The 20,807-nt window shown below is 37.3% G+C and overlaps 1 protein-coding gene across 1 annotated transcript in view; it reads right to left on the bottom strand.

Moving 5' to 3' along the window:
• Positions 1-20,807, bottom strand: part of LOC136281627 (uncharacterized) — a 137,784-nt gene that overhangs the window by 26,335 nt on the left and 90,642 nt on the right. The window lies entirely within an intron of this gene.

Raw genomic sequence — 20,807 nt, 5'->3', positions numbered from 1 at the left:
GATTTTTCGTAAACTTCCCTTATTAATTTTTCGTTTCAGCTTACTAATCTATACTATTTCAAAGCAATGTAAAGACGAAGACGGAGAACCATAAGTTTGGCCTGTCCGCCATTTTGAAAATTTGTAACGGAGAGCAAACGCATTACGTGGGGTTAGTGGTTGCGCGCACCTGGAACCGAGAAAAAGAAATGTTCGTCGCACTGGGGAATGAGTTTGATATGTTGATCTAAAGAAAAGCAGATATAACTCATATGTGAAAAAAAACCACCTCGTTTTGTTTTTCGTCAAAAGATATTCCGTATACCTCAGAGGAGCTTCTTTTCCGGTTTCAGGCAGTTTAACACGACATTGTAGGTCGACATCAATTAATCGCCATTATCTCTGCATAATATCTCTCTCAGCTCGATTGACACAAATGACCACCTCCTTGTATTGAAAATAGCCTTTAAGTGAAATTTTTCTTTCTAGCGACAAACTTTGTCCCAACGCGTTTACTAAGCAAGCAGTTTAACGCTAGATCATCATGGCTGAATCAAACTGTGGAATATTACTCAAGAGTTACCCCAAAATCTCCGAGTTTGTAAATCTCCATTCGAGTTTTATCGTAAACTGCGTTTTCAACAGTTTTGTCCACTACACAGCTATCATGCTGAAAGTTGTCACAATCTATGCAATTGCAAAAACCTCTGCGTTGCCGAAGCCTCTGAAAAATTGCTGCTGAGTGTTGCTGTATCTTGTGTTGGTGTTGGTTTAATGATGGAGCCCTTTTTTGTTTCATTTTTTATCAAATGGTTACAGTTACATAATCCAAACTGCATCTACCTAAGATTCGTGTTTGTCATCAGGTAGTTTTCCATTGCTTCGTTCTTCAATATCATGGCCATTAGCGTGGACAGACTCTTAGCTGTTCAATTTCATCTTAGGTATCAAGCACTTGTGGAGTTATTATTTTTATATGGACATTTAGTGTATTTTCAACCTTAACACTATTCCTCGTTCCTCATGCTTTACTCACGGCAATCATGTCAAGTATTGGAACCATTTGCCTCCTCGTCACTACAGTGATCTATTGCAAGATCTATTTTATTACACGACGCCACGAAAGACAAATTCAGCAAGTACGAGAACTGGAGGCACAAGCTACACAAAATAGCGAGATGGGGAATTTTTCAAGGATGATGAAAACTGCTGTCGGTGTTTTATACGTTTACTTTGCGTTTTTGGTTTGTTATTTTCCCTCGCTTTATCCTTTCGGCTACCCGTGTAATTACTGGCCCTAATATTGTAATAACGAGTTTTTCACTCTGTAGACATACGCTTACGTTCTTCAATTCATTACTAAACTCTGTTATTTACGGCTGGAGGATGAGACAAATTCGACACGCTATAATGGACTCACTACGAAAGGTATACGCTAATCGTAAACTGTGATTCTGGACCGTGAGACCGTCTCATTCCGAGCGCATTCCAATTTTCAATTGGCATTTTCTGGCATTCAGTTTTTCATTTGATGTTTGGTGAAATCAGATTGGGATTTCCGTTATTTGAAAACTTCCGATGGAAACTCTATCTAATTTTAGCTTCCTTTGTGAGGTATCAATCTGGCTCTGTCTTATTGTTTGGCTCTGTCAGATTTTGGACGCCGTAAGACTCCGTCCGACTTTCGACGTTGTCCGCTCATCAATGAATTTAATTCGAGGTGAAGTTCGATTTTGGAAAATTGATTTTGTCAAAGGACAATTTTGCTCCTGTTTTAGAAACTATACAATATCAGGAAGTATCTGTTGGGTTTTGAGATTCAAAACAATAACCTATCCTGTCTCTGAAAACTGTCCTCAAATGTGCTTACAATTAAACCGCGGATGCCACTAGATTGAGAGGAACGCGGAAACCTTTTTTTTCTGCTTTGCAGAAGTTTTAAGTTTTCTTCACTAAAATTACTTTTTTCTGAACCCAATCTTTCAACATTGTTTTGAAGCGGAAGAAAACCAAAGAAGAGGTTCCTCTGAGGGATGGGAAATATATTTCGACCAAAAGAAGCGGAACGAGTTAGTTTTTGTGGATGAAAATGATTGACTATTTAACTCCCCATGAGTGACCGAGGCAGAATTTCTCCTTACAATATCAATACAATATCAAGCACACAAAAAATTAGAGTAAAGAAAATCATTTTTTTTAAGAGGGCACGGAAACGAATCCTGCAATCTGATTGGTTCTTTACCCAGTCAGTATTTTCCTATCTCTGCCCACGGGCAACGGTAACGCTTTCGTCAGTCGCCGAGTACATCCCTTCATTCGTTGCTATTTTTCATAAACATATCTCGTTTTACCGGCTGGGCAGTATTTTTAAGCAAAGAAGTCGGTCACTACCTCAAGCCTATAAATAAATTATTAATCCTCTCTTTTCTCTCTCTCAAGTCACTTTGGTCGACTGAAAAATTTTCGTTTCAGAATTACTTTTTTGTATAAGCAATAATGTCATTACGTCGGTTGACAGGCGGCCTAAAAGCCGTCTGCAATTAATTTTAATTGTTCACAAAAAACACCTGGAGGAGTTAAAACGTGAGGTATTTGGCTACAGTTGAACTAATCGATGGAACTTTCATTCATTTAATATCTGAATTTTCTCAAACAATTTGTTCGTTGTGAAAAGGCGAGCGAGTTTTAATTTTAGTTCTGCAACAAATATACGCTCTCGGTGAGTCTTTTCAAGTCCGTTCAATTTGGACATTTGTATCGTAAACTGCACAACAGAAACTTAAGGAATTAAATGAGAAAAGGCCGCATAAAATTCCCCTGTGTCTCGTTGGAGTATATCATCCGAATTTAGTTTTTGCGGAGGAAAGAGCAGATTTTCACACGCCATTGCAGCAAACAAACGAGCAAACTCTCACAACTTCAAAACAAAAAATTTGAATTTACTTACAATTACTTTCCTCGCCGATTACTTAATGAACAAAGGTAAATCTTCGTACATAAATTAATCGTCGATGAGAGTGAATAATACTTTCCGTAAGATCATTGACTGTTTTTGAAGAAAAAATTGTGGTGATAGTCCTTGCCAAACTAGTTTCGTTGTTTTTTAAAAATTTACATGCGCTTTTTTCTTTTCTTACGCGCTCTCTAATTGACAGGTGTCAGATTGTGAGAAATTCTTGTATAATAACGTTTCAAAGTTTGTTTGGAAGCCTTTGAAATCACTTTTATCATTACGCAAATGAAAATGTCCTCTTAAATTTGCGTCACCTCTATTTTAACTACCATTTACTCACTCAAAAACTGTTCAGTTTATGGAAGTAAATTTACAGCCTTAAATCATTCGGGTTCTTTCGGAATGAATTTCGTCAAGTTAAAAAAAATATATGTTATTTACCGGCTAAGGGTCGATCCGTATGAGTGGCTAAACTGCTTCTTGTCGATACGCGGAACTAGTTTCAAATTTGGCGCAATAGCTGAGTGCATGATGAAATGTTTTCGCACGAAAAGCGAATAGATATAATATATACAACTTGATTAAGAGCTCTTCTTGTAACCAAAGTAATGGCGTGGCTGATAAAAAAAATTAATTAATTTTTCTCGGTAATGAGGCCTTACTTCAACAATCATTCAGCGGCGAGGCCTTACCTCAACAATCCTCGAAATCTAGAAAGATCTTTTTGAGACCGTTCCAAAATTTTCAACGGACTTCCCCTTAGCATAGGCATAGATTTATCCAATTCTCAAAGCGGAGCTCTATGTTGCACCTAAGTTGCCTAGCGCTTCCAGGTTACGCATACAATAGCGCATGTGCATTTCCTTTTCTCTCTCCTATCTATTAACGTTGTGGCCAGATTTGTGCCCGCAATACAGTTGTTCCTAATCTTGCAACTTTTACAAACGGAAGTTCGGTCACGTGTCAGACCAAATTTGGTCGGTTTCATGGGTTATTATTTTTATTATAATTTTTTATATGTATGGATAGGGTTCCGAGAAATTCCATATCTGGGCACGCCCACGTATTATTGAGTAATCAAATAAGTACTTCAATTTTTACTAATAATATTTTATTAAGAACCACTAATTAATTCTAAATGTAAAGTCTATGGATGAGACACAGCGTTGGACCACTCAAATGAAGGCCACCGAAATGTATTTTCATGTGGTTCAGTTCATTATATTCTTCAAGGTGGTTTTAACCACAAACCTTTGAGTTCAGCGGGCCGTACAATGATATACAACCTGCTAAATTGACCAATCACGGCCCACGTAGTAACCGAGAGATAAAACAAGGTTAGTTACTTAGTGCGAGGCATAACGGTTTCGCTCTTATGTTTCTGGACGAAACAGTGACGTATTACAAGTTTTTGTAAGAAGTAATAATGGTTTTTGCACTCAAAACTGTTTCACGAATTCGTGCAAAATAAATTTGTCTTCTCCCTTTCATCCTCTTTTTCTTTCAGGAAGGACTGAGCTCTCATCTTCATTTCCACAAACTTTAAGGAGAGATTATGTTTAAATCGAATCCAACCAATACCACTGTAAGCTTTTGTGTTCCCCTTGAACTGCCCGTTCAAATTTTAGTTGCGGCAATTGTTAAACCACCATCCCCCGGTTAGCTCATTTGAACAGCTTCCCGTGTTCCACATGTCGTTTTCCCTGTCTCTGGTGCTGAACATCATGTTGTTATGGTGACTCAAGGAGTCCCCGGATGTACCATTGTAACCGATGACCGTGATCTTGTTGTTCTAGTTGTTCTTTTCGTTGTTTACCTTGAACACGTCATAATGATCTTTCCACTCCAATCCTTTTGCTGTGGTTGTACGATAAGTTTTGTCATTTTCTAGCCAGAAATTCTTCCCAAGGTATCCGAAGCCTTATCTATAGTAATTCCAGGTGCGATGGAAGCTAACAGATGCATCCTGTCGCCTTTGGAACACAATTCATCCTCAATTGTCCGCCGCTAGGTCGCAATACACCTCAAATTCTGTTTTTCTGTCAGGGTTGATGGTATAACACTACTGGTGTTGTAGCCAGCATAAAGGATATCGTCGCATCCTCTCGCTACACAAGAATTGAATTAGGTGCTTTGTGCAGAGTGGGTGGACTGGACTAAAATATTTACCTTGAGGTCATAGCCAACGGACAGAGCGCAGAAAGATCACTGCGTCATGACCATGAGGCAAGTGATAAAGATGTAGGAGAATCTATTATTTTTGATGAAGGGCAGAATTCTTCTTGATGGGGGCGAACTAGAAGGCGTCAAACTCTTAGTGGAGCGACACCTCTGTGAATCACACCGTCCTAAACGGTATCTAGGAATCGTGAAATAACGACGGCGCACTTACGAGGTCTTTTAATTACAGAAAAAGTTAAGGCTTCCACTTTCAAGGAATTCAATTGCATTGTCATCGCTATACTTGAGTAGCACACTTTTCAACTTTTTCTCGGGGGTAGGGGGCACAGGGGCATTGTTTCACTAAGCCTTTTTTTGCACCTCTCTGTTTACACTTTCAAAGTCCCTAAGTTATGAAATGCGACAACAAAGGAAATATAGGAGACTTCGTGGAGGCTGAACGCACAACATCTGACAAGAATCCGAATAGCATTTCGTTCCATCAAAACAATTTGAATCCAAACTACACTCGTCATCAGTCTCATTTCCGCAATCTTCGACCGGGAGAGGAATGGGCCTAATGCTTTCCTTCAAACCCCCTAAAAGTAAATAAGTAGTTTTTAAAGGGCTTCTTTAAACTAAGCCAGGAATTCTAAAGATTGTCATTTGCAATAGTCACAAATCCACGCAACCCTCAAACACACTGTGAAATTATAGGTTCATCCTTTCCATTTGGTTGTTTTTCCATCTTGCTTAATATATATTTTAAGTAAGGACAGAAATTTTCTCGAGAAACTGTGCTGCTGCGTCGGTGGGAGATTATAACAGGGTAATTTAGTGCTATTAACTGAGTTGACAACGTAAATTGGCCATCATAAAGAGTTTTAAAGCTGGTGTTTCGAGCCTTAGCCCTTTGTCAGAGCGATTTACGTGTTTCAAGAAGGTTGTTGTTAAAAACGATTCAAAATACCCCTGCATAGTAGAATTAAGATGGTATTGAAAATTCTACCAGATGCTCAGACTATAAAAAATAAATCATGCAAAAAGCGATCGAAACGAATCAAACGAATTCGGCTAAAGGACATCAGATGGCCTCGTAATAAAAGTAAGGCGCCAAGAAGTGTTATTACGAGAAATCCCAATAATTACTATAATTCCTATTACTAAAATTCAGATGAGCATTGCTTCCTACACGAGTAGATATGAAATTGCACATGAGGTACATCTTTGATCAAATCTCGCTACTCATAGTAACAGATCAGAGATGACGTCATAATCTATGTAAGGTCATGTGATCTGTTACTGTACAGACCCACAGCAACATGGAGTCCATTTGTGTTATTTGATAAAAAAAAGAAAAAAGTCGTTCATCGTGAAGTCATCTTTGTGTCCGTCCTCTAGTAAATCATAAGTAAGAACCATGATGTGTGACATATTTAGCTTGCTACATAAACAAAATAGAGAAACCAGATTTATGTAGGTGAGACAAACAGCTCTCAAAGGAAAACATAAGGCACCCTCCCATATAATTTAAGAATTCCAAATTAAATTATAAGTCCCGCTTACGCTGCATCACAGCGAGACTCACTTCCAATTAAAAAAGGTGAAAATTGAGGCTAAATCTTTTAAAACGGACTAACCGTCTGAGTGAAAGGCGTAGAGATCCTCTTACTTTGTGCAATTAGCATAAAATGCATAACCGTCATTCTTTTCCTGAGTACGTACGTGCTCGGGTTACTATTGACAAGGTTAAGAATTTTGGTAGAATGGACAACCATCAAGTCTAGTCGACTTAATATTATTCTATAGATAAGAAACTGTACAACTTAATTCTGGAAGTCTATGTGTGATCGCAAGCAAGTAGAGGCTTTATTTAAAGAGGGTTACATTTAACTGTAGTAAAAACGCCGATGAACTCGTGGCCCTTATTACATTATAAGGCGACCTAAAAATCGGTTTTGTATTTAATTCACAAGTTATACACTTCACAAGGTTATAAATTTATTATCCGATCGACGAATAAAAATACATACATCAATTGATGATAACCTAAAAATCATATTTTAAGTAACAGGGAAGCTTTCTGGCTATTTATAAATTTCTCATGCAAAATGCGCTTGAAACTAACAACTGATACTTTCTTACGCTTGACTCTGTAGTACTCTATTGTGTAATTTTCCTAACCGTTAAAGTTCTTGGTCTCTCAATTGTCGTTGACAAATCAAGTTTAAGCTTGCGATGGCCAAGGTTCTTATCTTATGCATTGTGAACTGGCATCAGAAACGAACTATTCTCTGAACCGATTGACGATGCCTCGCATTATGTCCATGAGAGTGCGACGAATAGATCCCATCTTCCAGCAATATATAATAGGGTTTAAAGACGAGTTGAGGAAAAACAAAGTCGTTGTATAGGGCCAAGCTTTGTAGTAAGAGATTGAACTTAAAATGCGAGCCAGGAATAAAAAAGAGAGAATATAGGAAGGCAAATAACAAATCAAGAACACAATACATGCGTAAAATGTTCCAAGAGCTGACTTTCGAAGCTTCAAAAAGTTTGATAAGTCGCCATTTTGAACTCCCTGTTGTACTTCTTGGATTTGAAGGCCTTCAATCTGATTTTTGTGTCGCTTTAAGATTATGTAAATCCTCCAGTACACAATTACTACCAGAATGAAGCAGCCAGTTATAATCACGAGCCCTATGACTTGCGAGATGATAAACAACGGATCCCAAAAGACATTAGAAGAAATAATTGCGCTTAACAGCCATGTTGTTATCACGGCGGCAATTACGCGCTTGTGAGTGACATGTTCTTGATATCTGAGATGAAGATGAACAGCTAAAAACCTGTCCACACTTATGGTTACAACATTAAAGAACGAGGATATACAAAAGAAATTGGTGACGACGGACAACCCCTTGTCGTAAATGCAGTCGATACGTTTTTGTTTTAACCTGCTGGCCAAAGTAGAAATGTAGAGTGGTTGGACCAACAGACCAACCCCAACATCGGTGGCAACTAGGCTCAGTAATAGTGTTCTCAAAGGTTTTGGCAACAACGCGGTTTTCATTATCGCTTGGATGGTAATAATGTTCAAAAAGATGTTTGTATAAGACAAAAAGCTGTTGAAAACACAATTAGCGACAAGTGCCGGACGAAAATCTTCAAAATCCGCTGAGGTTCCATAAAGAGACTCGTTGAGAATATCGCAAACTTTTTTCGCCATGAGAGCTGAACGTTAAAACTACAGTGGCTTTGATATTTTTGGATATTTTAATACAGAAAGTTTAAAGTCATACTTAGCTGTCAATCACGAGGATAGAACATAATCGAAGCCATCTGTACTTACAGTCAAAATGTCTTCAACTCTGTCATTTGTATTTTTGAAAAAAGCATCGAGTATCGCTTTCACTCGGCGTTGGTTAGAACTAAAACAAATTTTGTGTTTAATGCTTCAAGACATTTTAACTAAACAAGGGATTTTTACCTGAAAAAAGGTAATTTAAAAGAGAGCTGTCATTTACATATTTTTCATCTATCAAAGTGAATAAACGAAACACTTTGGTCAATTAATAAAAGAACGCTTAAAATATGTTTCCCTATTTCTAAATTCGTTTGGATACACGGAAGACATATTCAGAGACAGTATTTTTACATATTTATACCAAAAGAAATACAGATAAGACATTTTATCAAACGCTAATTCTGCATAAAGCACTTAAGCGAAAAGAATACAAGAAGTTTGGTTATTGTTTATGTTGACGGCTGTTGTAAATAAAAAAGGAGGGCTTGTATTTTTCCAAAATTAATTTATGTAAATTAGAAGTGAAAAATGCGATTTTATGTTTAAATATGAAAAACTTTAGACTGTTAGAGTCAGTAAGTAAAGAAATAATAAAAAAACAACAAATAGGCAAATGACAGGACTATAAATTTATTTCGTACATAAGTGAAAAGAAGTCTGCAAATGAGCGGTTTCATGGATCGTAATAGTTTCGCTTTACATCGTAAAGTGATTGGTCAAGAGTCTTGCTCCATCTGTCAACTACTCGGAAGCAAATTAAAGCCAGTTGCCACTTTACTAATAAATAAACAAAATGATTTTCCTTAATTTTTCTCTCTAAATAATCTGCTGATTAAAGTTTGTTCACTATTGCAAATAGAGAATTTTGAATTCAGGTTATATTGAAAATGCAGAAACCTAAAAATTGTGCACATAAGAACACTCCACGTGGATCTTGTGCCATTATGCTGGACAAAAAAATTTTATGTGGTGCTATATATTATGGAATCATCCATAAGTGCAATCATATGAATGCAAATGGACAGAACTTCCATGTGGCACTGTTTATAATGAGGTGAGAAGGGATTCCTACCTTTACATAGGAATTCGACAATATTCCTCGTTCCTTATGCTGTACTCACGGTAATCATGTCAGGTATTGGAACCTTTTGCCTTCTTGTCACTACAGCAATCTATTACAAGATCTGTTTTATTACATGACGCCACAAAAGGCAAATTCAGCAACCACGAAAACTAGAGGCGTAAGTTGGACAAAATAGCGAGATGAAGCAAGGATCATGAAAACTGCTGTCGGTGTTTTATACCTTTACTTTGCGTTCTTGGTTTGATATTTCCCTCGCTTTATCCTTTGGGGTGCCCGTGCAATTACCGGCCCCAATATTGTAACAACTAGTTTTTCACTTTATAGACATGCGCTTATGTTCTTCAATTCATCACTAAACCCTGCTATTTTTCGGCTGAAGTATGAGACAAATTCGACACGCTATACTAGACACACAACGAAAAGTATACACCTATCGTAAGCCATGATTTTGGACTGTGAGAGCGATATTCATTCTGCAATCCACCGTCTTATTCCAAGCGCATTACAATTTTAGAGAGGCATTTTCTGGCATTCAGTTTTTCATTTAATGTTGGTTGGAATGAGACTCTGAATTCCGTTAATTGAAAAATTCCAATTCAGGGCTCCGTTCCATTCGGGACCTCGTCCAGATGGAAACTCCATCCAATTTTAGCTCCCTTTGCGAGGTATCAATCTGGCTCCGTCTTATTTATCGGCTCTGTCAAATTCTGGATGTTGTAAGACTCCGTCCAACTTTCGACGTTGTCCGCTTATCAATGGCATTTAAGTCAAGGTGAAGTTCGACTTTGAAAAATCGATTTTGTGAAGGGAGAATTATGCTCCTGTTTTAGAAACCATACAATATCAGGAAGTACCTATTGGGTCTCGAGACTCAAAACAACAACCTATCCTACTTCTAAACACTGTCCTCAAATGTGTATAAAACCATGGACGCCACCTGATTGAGAGCAACGCGGAAACCTTATTGAACGCGCTTGGTTTGCAGAAGGTTCAAGTTTTATTCACTGAACTTACTTTTTCTGAACTCAATCTTTCTACGCTGTTCAGAAGGGGAAGAAAACCAAAGAAGAGGTTCCAATGAGGGATGGGAAATGTATTTCGACGGAAAGGAGGACGAGGTAGTTATTTATTCGCAATCTTGTGAGCAAAACAACGGAGATAAAAATCGCGTAAACTAATATCTCAGAAATGGCGGTTAACAAATATAGATGACATACTTAGGTTGTCCCAAAAGGGCTTTTAGAATAAAGGTACATTGTACGAAGGGGATGTTTATATGTATACATACAAATAAATGTAAAAACTAATGTGAAATAAGAAATTAAATTATCTATAAAATAGTTAAAATAAAATGTTTCTTTAAGCAGCGTTTGTATTCTGTCAACGTCCTCTTCTACTTGGGTGACAGGACCTAATAAACTGTTCTTTGCCCTTTGCTGGGTGTGCACAGGGGGATCTGAGGAATCGATCTTCCGCCGACTGGAGTTATTAAGAAGCTACTTCATGTAATCTGAGGTCTCTTCACCTCGAAAGAGTATTGTTTATTTTAAAATAAGTATTTGTGTCCTGTGGTAGACAAACACTAAAAAAAGTTCCAATATAAAAAAAACAATGAGAGTAGCTGAGAACGGCGGTGATTGGCGCAGGGTACAATTTAAAAAATAGATGAAATTGAGGCTTTTCAAAACGGACTAACCGTCTGAGTAAAAAACGTAGAGATCCTTTTATTTCGTGTAATTTGCATAAAATGTACAGCCTTCTCTCTTTGCCTATGTAAATAAGTGCTCGGGTTACTATTGACAAGGTTGAGACTTTTATTCGAACGAACAACCATCAAGTCTAGTCGACTTAATGTAATCCTTTAAATCAGAAACCGCACAACTGAATTCTGGAAGTCTATGTGTGATCGCAAGTAAGAAAAGGTTATATTCAAAGAGGGTTACATTTAGTTGTAGTAAAAACACTGGTGAACTTGTGGCCCTTATTACACTATAAAGCAACCTAAACATCGGTTTTGTATATAATTCACAAGCTATACACTTCCTAAGGTTACTAATTATTTAGTATCATATCGACAATTAAAAATACATACGTCAAATGATGACATGACTTTGAAGTAATATTTCAAGTAGCGAGGAAGCTTTCTGGTTATTTATAAATTTCTCATACAAAATGCGTTTAAAACTACAACTGATACTTTCTTATGCTTGACTTTATAGTACCTCACTGTGTAGTTTTCCTAACCGTTAAAGTTCATCCTCCCTCAGTTTTCCTTACGCACTTTCGACAATCAAGTTTAATTTGACGATGGCCGAGGCTCTTATCCCATGCATTGTGAATTGACATCAGAAGTGAACCCAATCAATGTGTTACGGTATAATCTAACCGACAGAAAAATGCTTCAATCCAGCAAACCCAACTACTTTATTTGTCGAGGGATTTCCTAATAAGGAGTGACTCTTAGAGGCAGTATGGTACTTATACTCCATAAACTTACTTTGGCCCACTACAGTCTATATCTTAGCTCGCCGTTGAGCAGAACTCACAGTTTCCTCTAACGTTTCTTGAAATTAGCAATCTTCCTCTCCAGCTCTCTCTCACGGTATAGCTTTCTCAAAAGTCGGTCACTCCCGACAGCAACAAAAACTACTACTACTACACAACTGGGTCCTTATATACATTCACAAAGTGTTCTGGAACATTCCAGAAGCTTACAAAAGAACTATTTTAGTAGTATTACGTAATAGTTGCGTGACTTGATCGAATGTTCTAGAAAGTTCTATTGTACGCATGTCAGCATGACTAAGCAGTCTGGAGATTTCTAGAAGCTTATATTTACAACAACAATTCCTCATAACAAATGCTATTGTCTGAACCGATTGACGATGCCTCGCATTATGTCCATGAGAGTGCGACGAATGGGTCCCATCTTCCAGCAGTATATAATAGGGTTCAAAGACGAGTTAAGGAATAACAAAGTCGTTGTATGGGGCCAAGCATTGTAGTAAGAGATTGAACTTAAAAGGCGAGCCATGAATAAAAAAAAGAGAGAATATAGGAAGGTAAATAACAAATCAAGAACACAATACGTGCGTAAAATGTTCCAAGAGCTGACTTTCGAAGCTTCAAAAAGTTTGATAAGTCACCATTTTGAACTCCCTGTTGTACTTCTTGGATTTGAAGTTCTTCAATCTGGTTTTTGTGTCGCTTTAAGATTATGTAAATCCTCCAGTAGACAATTACTACCAGAATGAGGCAAACAGTTATAATCATGAGCCCTATGACTAGCAAGATGATAAACAATGGATCCCAAAAGACATTAGAAGAAATAATTACGCTCAACAGCCATATTGATATCACGGCGGCAATTACGCGCTTGTGAGTCACAAGCTCTTGATATCTGAGATGAAGATGAACAGCTAAGAACCTGTCCACACTTATGGTTACAACATTAAAGAACGACGATATACAAAAGAAATTGATAACGACGGACAATCCCTTGTCGTAAATGCAGTCGATACGTTTTTGTTTTAACCTGCTCACCAAGGTAGAAATGTAGAGTGGTTGGACCAACAAACCAACACCAACATCGGTGGCAGCTAGGCTCAGTAATAATGTTCTCAAAGGTTTTGGCAACAACGTGGTTTTCCTTGTCGCATGGATGGTAATAATGTTAAAAAAGATGTTTGTATAACACAAAAAGCCGTTGAAGACACAATTAGCGACAAGTGCCGAACGAAAATCTTCAAAATCCTCTGAGGTTCCATAAAGAGACTCGTTGAGAATGTCGCAAACTTTTTTCGCCATGGGAGCTGAGCGTTAAAACTACAGTGGCTCTGATATTTTCCGATATTTTAATGGGGAAAGTTTAAAGTCATATTTAGCTGTCAATTACAAGAATAGAACACAATCGAAGCCATCTGTACGTACAGTCAAAATGTCTTCAACTCTGTCATTTACATCTTTGAAAAAAGCATCGAGTATCGCTTTCACTCGGCGTTGGTTAGAACTAAAACAAATTATTTGTTTAATGCTTCAAGACATTTTAGCTAAACAAGGGATTTATACCTGAAAAAAGGTAATTTAAAAGAGAGCTGTCATTAACTTATTATCAAAATGAATAAGCGAAACATTATAGTCAGTCTAATTAAAGAGCGCCTGAAGTATTCTTCCTTATTAATAACTCAGTCTGAATACAAGGAAGACATCTTCAAAGACACAGTATTTTTACATAATTCAACCGAAAGAAATACAGATAAGACATTTTATCAAACACTAGTTCTGCATAGAGCACCTAAACGAAAAGAATACAGGAAGCTTGGCTATTGTTTATGTTGACGGCTGTTGTGAATTAAAAATGAGGGCTGGTATTTTTTTAACATTAAGTGCTGCTCTCGCTTAGAGCGGTCCTCTTGACTTCCCGTCGGAAAAAAGTTTTCTTTTATTTTTTGCCCATGAAATTCTCTTTTTTTGCGTCGCCACAAGCCAAAAATTATTTTTGGCTAGACCACCTGTGTGGACAGCGATCGAAAGTGTAAATTTCACAGATCTTTTCCAGCGCAGCGACTGCAATGATAAAGCTCGCGGAATTCTATCTCGCTACGAGTTACAAGGTGCCTTCAATTAGTTCACAGAAAAAATATGGAAACTTCAGCTGAAATATTTAGAAATATTAGCCTTCTCTTCGACCTTTATTTGCATATCAAAACTCACCAATTTGTACGAAAGAATTCTCAAAATGCAGGCGTTAATCGGGCTAAAAAAGCATATCAGTGTATAGTTTATACAACAATGAGGTCATTGATTGCCTCAAATCCGCGGGTATATCTGTGGCTTTCATCCACCAACATCTTAAAAACAACGCAAACCCATGTGTTTGCTCAATTGCGCTCGTGTCGATGAGTATTTGCATAATTCTGAAACTCGACCCTTTTGACCGTTCAAACTTCGTTTGTTTATCCTCTACGTTGAGTATTTCAGGTTTTCATAACAACTGAATGGAGAATAGATGCCGAGTTGCCCTAAAACGTTGCGTAAACGTGATCGGTCATAACGCTTGCATGCTTGCGTGACTTACAAAATAAACAGAAGTTATCGGAAGGCGCCTTCTCGATAATTTTCGTTGAAATATATATCTGGTCATGAACTATGCACAGTGTGGAGAAGATCAAAGTTAAATAATAAAGTTTGGCACTCTAGTCATTACAGATATATCGCGTTACTTAACAAGGACACACAAACAAGTTGAAATACAGTATTATTGACCAAAACAACACACATACACCCTGAAAGAATTCTTGCAGTTTCTCCCGAGATTTTGCACACGGAACGCGACGAACGGAAGTCGAGAGGACCGCTCTTACCAAGAGCGGCACTTAATACACGTAAATTAGAGGTGAAAATGCGATGTTATGTTTGAATATGAAAGACTTTAGCCTGTTAGGGTCAGTAAGTAAAGAAAGAATAAAAAAAAAAACAAATAGGCAAATGCCAGGACTATAAATTTTTTTCGTCCAGAAGTGAAAAGAAGTCTGCAAATGCGCGGTGTCATGGATCGTACTAATTTCGCTTTACATCGTAAAGTGATTGGTCAAGAGTTTTGCTCCATCCGTCAACTACTCGGAAGCAAATTAAAGCCAATTGCCACTTTATTCATAAATAAACAAAATGATTTCCTTAGTTTTTCTCTCTAAATAACCTGCTGGTTAAAGTTTGTCCACTACTGCAAATAGAGAATGTTGAATTCAGGTTGTATTGAAAAAGCAGAACCCTTAATATTGTGCGCATAAGAATACTCCACGTGAATCATGTGCCATTATGCCAGACGAAAACTTTTATTTGGTGCTATAAATAATAGAATCATCTGTATGTGCCATCGTATGAATGTAAATGGACAGAACTTCCATGTGTCGCTGTTTGCAATGAGGTGAGAAGGGATTCCTACCTTTACGCCCGTGAATAAGACCCACTCAAATGAAAGGTGCTGGGTGGTTCTCGATTAATGTGGTTGACAATTTAGTGTTTGACAATTTAAATGAAAGCTACAGCGTAGTATTTTAATGTGGTACAGTTTATCGTGCAGCATAAGGTGGTTCCGGCTTGGATAACATCCTCTATTTTGACTATTCGAACGAAAGCTATTTCGCAGTTCTTCCATGTGCACTGTTCATCAAGCACCATGAAGTACTTCTAAAGTCTGTGGATCAAACACTAACGTTTGACCATTCAAATGAAAGCCACGGAGAAGTATTTTCATGTGTTTCAGCTCATTATATTCCTCAGATGGTTTTCACCACAAAACTTTGAGTTTAGCGGGCCGCACAGTGATATACAGCCCGCTAAATCTACCAATAATAGCCCACGTACAAACCGAGAGATAACTAATAAAATGCTAGTTATCTAGAGCGGGGCATGACGGTTTAGCTCTTATTTTTATGGACGAAACAGTTACGCGTTACAATTTTTTGTCAGAAATACTTTATAAATGCACTCAAAATTGTTTCACGAATTTATGCAAATTAAAATTTGTCTCATTTCTCCCTTTCATCCTCTTTTTCTTTCAGGAAGGACTGAGTTCTCATCTTCATTTCCACAAACTTTAAGGAGAGGTTATGTTTAAATCGAACCCAGCCAATTCCACTGTAAGCTTTTGTGTTCCCCATGAACTGCCCGTTCAAATTGGAGTTGTGACAATCGTTAAACCACTATCATCAGTCAGGTCATTTGAGCAGCTTTTCGGTGTAGGGGCGAATACTTGTTGATGGGGGCGAACTGGAAGGCGGCGAACTTGCAATAGAGCGACATCTCTGTAAATCACACCGTTAACTGAACAGTATGGAGTAATCGTGATACAATAACGGCGCACTTTCTAGGTCTGTCAATAACAGAAAGAGTTAAGGCTTGCACTTTCAAGGAAGTCATCACTATGTTTGAGCAGCAAGCTTTCCGATTTTTTCCTCGGGGGGAGGGGGGACAGGACAAGTCTCTTTGCAACTACAATGACTTGAAATAAAATGACGAGGCTTGTTAGGAAAAGAAAAAATGTGACGAAAATTTTTTTCTCTCTTTCCTTATCTCAGGTTTTTTCAGTATGATATTGAAGTAAACAGCTGTTGTCTTTCCTTCTAATCTCTCAAGCGTTTCCAATAACGATGCCGTTCGTTTTCGTTAATTTGTAAACCGCACATGAAGATTTGACGTACAGTAAAGATAATATAAGTGCAAGCAATTATTCAATCAATGCAAATGGCATTGTCAGTAGCTCTAGAATGAAAAGAAAATATAACAGCTGGCAACTTCGAATTCATTCGTCGAGCGTGACAGAGAACTGGTAGGAGTAAGGATAATATTTCGCGGTCTCTTCACTGCACTCAAAGTACATCGCCTCATTATTTTATCGAGAGAAATTTCGAAGACATTCTGTCCTGTAATTCTCTACATAAAGAGATCTACCTTCAAGTTAGTGTCCACGAAATGTAATATCAAAAAGTACTCTTAATTCGCTAAGTCATTGATAGGAGAAACTATTTTCAAATTAAGTACAATAGTTAAGAGTGTATTAAAAATTAATCCAAAGAAAAGCAGATATAATTTATTCAATTCAACTGATTTCAGAGCTCTCTTCGTTAACAGTGTAATAGCACAACTGTTAAATCAATGATAAACATAGGGGCATCATAACCTTCAAATGGCTGCATTTGATTGGCTGAAGTTCTCTTTGGTGGTTTTTTTTTTAAATAAATAATTTTCAATATCGTTGTTAATCATTTTATATGAAAAAAACCGCCTCGTTCTGTTTTTCGTTGAAAGATATTCCGTATACCTCAGAGGAGCTTCTTCTTTGGCTTCAGGCAGTTTAACACGACATTGGGGGTCGACATTAATTAATCACCATTATCTGTCCATAACTTCTCTCTCAGCTCGATTGACACAAATGACCACCTCCTTATATCAAAAATAGCCTTCATGTGAAATGTTTCCTTTCGAGCGATAATCTTTGTCCCAACACATTTACTAAGGAAGCAGTTGAACGCTAGATCATCATGACTAAATCAAACTGTGAAATATTGCAATAATAACAGTATATTACACAGCTATCATGTTAAACGTCGTCACAATCTATGGAATTGCAAAAACGTCTGCGTTGCCGAAACCTTTGAAAAATTGCTGCTGAGTGTTGCGTTATCTGATGTTGGTGTTGGTTTGATGGTGGAGCCCTTTTTTGTTTCATTTTTTATCAAATGGTTACAGCTACATAATCCAGACTACATCTTCTACTTAGGATTCGTGTTTGTCATCGGGTTGTTTTCCATTACTTCGTTCTTCAATATCATGGCCATTAGCGTGGACAGACTCTTGGCAGTTTAACTTTATCTTAGATACCAAGCACTTGGGAGTCGCCAGCGGGTTGTTGGAGTTGAGTTGTCATTTTTATATGGACATTTAGTATATTTTCAACCTTAACACTATTCCTCGTTCCTTATGCTGTGCGCACGGGAATCATGTCTGGTATTAGAACCTTTGCCTTCTCGTCATTACAGCGATCTATTGCAAGACTTTTTTTATTACACGACGCCACAAAAGGCAAATTCAGCAAGTACGAGAACTAGAGGCACAAGCTAGACAAAATAGCGAGATGAGGAACTTGGCAACCATCATGAAAACTGCTGTCGATGTTTTATACGTTTATTTTGCGCTTTTGGTTTCATATTTCTCTCGCTTTATCCTTTTGGCTGCCCGTGTAATTACCGGCCCCAATATTGTAACAACTAGTTTTTCACTTTACACACATACGCTTATGTTCTTCAATTCAACACTAAACCCTGTTATTTACGGCTGAAGGATAAGACAAATTTCGACACCCTATAGTGGACACACTACGAAAAGTAAACACCAATCGTGAGTTGTGATTCAAGACCGTGAGAGCGATATTCATTCTGCAATCCACCGTCTTCTTCCGAGCGCATTCCAATTTTCAATTGGCATCTTCTGGCATTCAGTTTTTCATTTGATGTTTGTTGAAATCAGATTCTGATTTCCGTTACTTGAAAACTTCCGATTTAGGGCTCCGTTTTATTTCGTCTCTGTCAGATTTCGGAAGCCTGTAAGACTGCGTCCCACTTAAGACGTTGTCGGCTCATCAATGACAATTAATTCGAGGTGAAGTTCGACTTTAGAAAAAGGAGGGTTATGCTACTTTTTAGAAACCGTACAATATCAGGAAGTATTTATTGAGTTCTGAGATTCAAAACAACCTATCCTGCTTCTGAAAACTGTCTTCAAATAAGCTTACAATTAAACCGTGGACGCAACCGGTTTGAGAGCAACGCACTTGGTTTTGAACGCGATTGGTTGCGGAAGGTTCAAGTTTTCTCTGGTTAACTTATTTTTTCTGAACTCAATCTTTCAACGCTGTTCTGAAGCGGAAGAAAACCTGAGGAGAGGTTCTTCTGAGGGATGGGAAATTTATGTCGATTTAAAGGAGAACGAGGTTTTTCGCAATCTTTGTGGGTGAAAATGACCAAACAAAAGTGTTGAAATAAGTTGATAAAAACTGAAAAAGAACGCACACTAATCTACTTATCATGAATAGATAGAATGTTCGGAAGAGCATATCCAAATTAAAGCAGTTATGTTGTATTTCACATAGAGAAAATTCGGAGAAATCGTATAAAGCCATCTCGTAGATAAACGGACCTTACTTCGAATTAGTTTCCAAGAAATTTTACAGTAAAAAATACCCTTAATTTGAATAGAGATTTTCCCATAGTATAAAATATAGATTTAGCCAATCCGAAAGGCAGAGCTCCATGTTGCACCTAAGTTTCCAAATGCTTCCAAGTTACGCATACAACATCGCATTCCCATTTCTTTTTCTCTTTCCCTTCCACTTACGTTGTTGCTAGATTTGTGCCAGCAATACAGTTGTTCCTGTATGCTTAATATAGCAACTTTTACGAAAGGACATTCGGTCACGTGTTAGACTAAATGCTCTCGGTTTCATGGGTTATTATTTTTATTATCACATTTTACATGTATGTATGTATGTATGTATATATATAGATACACACACATGTTCGCTTTTTGTACGACAAATTTTCATCATGCACTCAACTATTGCGCCAAATTTGAAACAAGTTCCGCGTATCGATAAGAAGCAGTTTAGCTGCTTAAATTGAGAGTACTTTTTACAATAACATTTCTTAGACACCAATTCGAAGTGAGATCCGTTTATGAATGGCTTTATAATTGCATCATGATGAGTAGATGGTCGTGTGGTTTTTTTTCAGTTCTTATCAACTCATTTTAACACTTTTGTTTAATCATTTTCATTTTAGCGGATAAAACGATTAACTTGTATCGACTCACAATGTCGTGTTAAACTGCCTGAAACCAAAGGAGACGTTACTCAGGGGTAAACGGAATATATTTCGCCGAAAAAAAGAACGAGATGGTTTTTTTAATAAAATGATTAAAAAATATATTAAAAATTATTTATTAAAAAAGAAACATCCAAAGAGAACCTCAGCCAATCAAATGTAACCATTTGGAAATTATGATGCCCCTAAGTTGGTCATTAATTCATCAGCTGTGCTATTACAGTGTTAACAAAACGAACTCTGAAATCAGTTGAATTGAATGAGTTATACCTGCTTTTCTTTAGACTAAGTTTTTAATATACTCTTAACTATTGTACTTAATTCAAAAACAGTTCCTCTTATAATGACGCGGTGCAGCTTAGCGAATTAAGAGTACTTTTTAATATTAAATTTTGTGGACACTAACTCGAAGATAGATCTTTTTATCCAGAAATTCACAGGATAGAATGTATTCGAAATTTCTCTAGATAAATCATCGAGGCAATGTAATTTGAGTGCAGTGAAGAGACCGCGAAATATTGTATTTATACTCGTACTGGTTTTGTAACACGCTCGACGTATGAATTCAAAGTTGACAGCTGTTGTATTTTCTTTTCATTCTACTGACAATGCCATTTGCGTTTATTTGAATAATTGCATGCACTTATATCATTTTAGGTATTCGTCAAATCTTTATGTGCGGTATCCAAATTAACGAAAACGGCATCGTTATTAGAAACGAGGGATTAGCAGGAAAAGATAATAGCTGTTTACTTTAATAAAGAATCATAAAAAGAAAAATCTAAGATAAGGGGGGAGAGAAAAAAATTTTCGTCGTGTTTTCTATTCTTAAGAAGACTTGTCCTGTCCCCCCCCCCCCCCCACCCCGATAAAAATTCGGAAAGCTTGCTATAAAAGCATAGTGATGACTGCCTTGAAAGTGGAAGCCTTAACTCTTTCTGTTAT

Source organism: Pocillopora verrucosa, chromosome 6 (genome assembly GCF_036669915.1).
Source record: "Pocillopora verrucosa isolate sample1 chromosome 6, ASM3666991v2, whole genome shotgun sequence".
Lineage (NCBI taxonomy): Eukaryota > Metazoa > Cnidaria > Anthozoa > Scleractinia > Pocilloporidae > Pocillopora > Pocillopora verrucosa.
The sequence above is the reverse complement of the archived record's forward strand: the minus strand, read 5'-3'. Positions and strand labels throughout refer to the sequence as shown.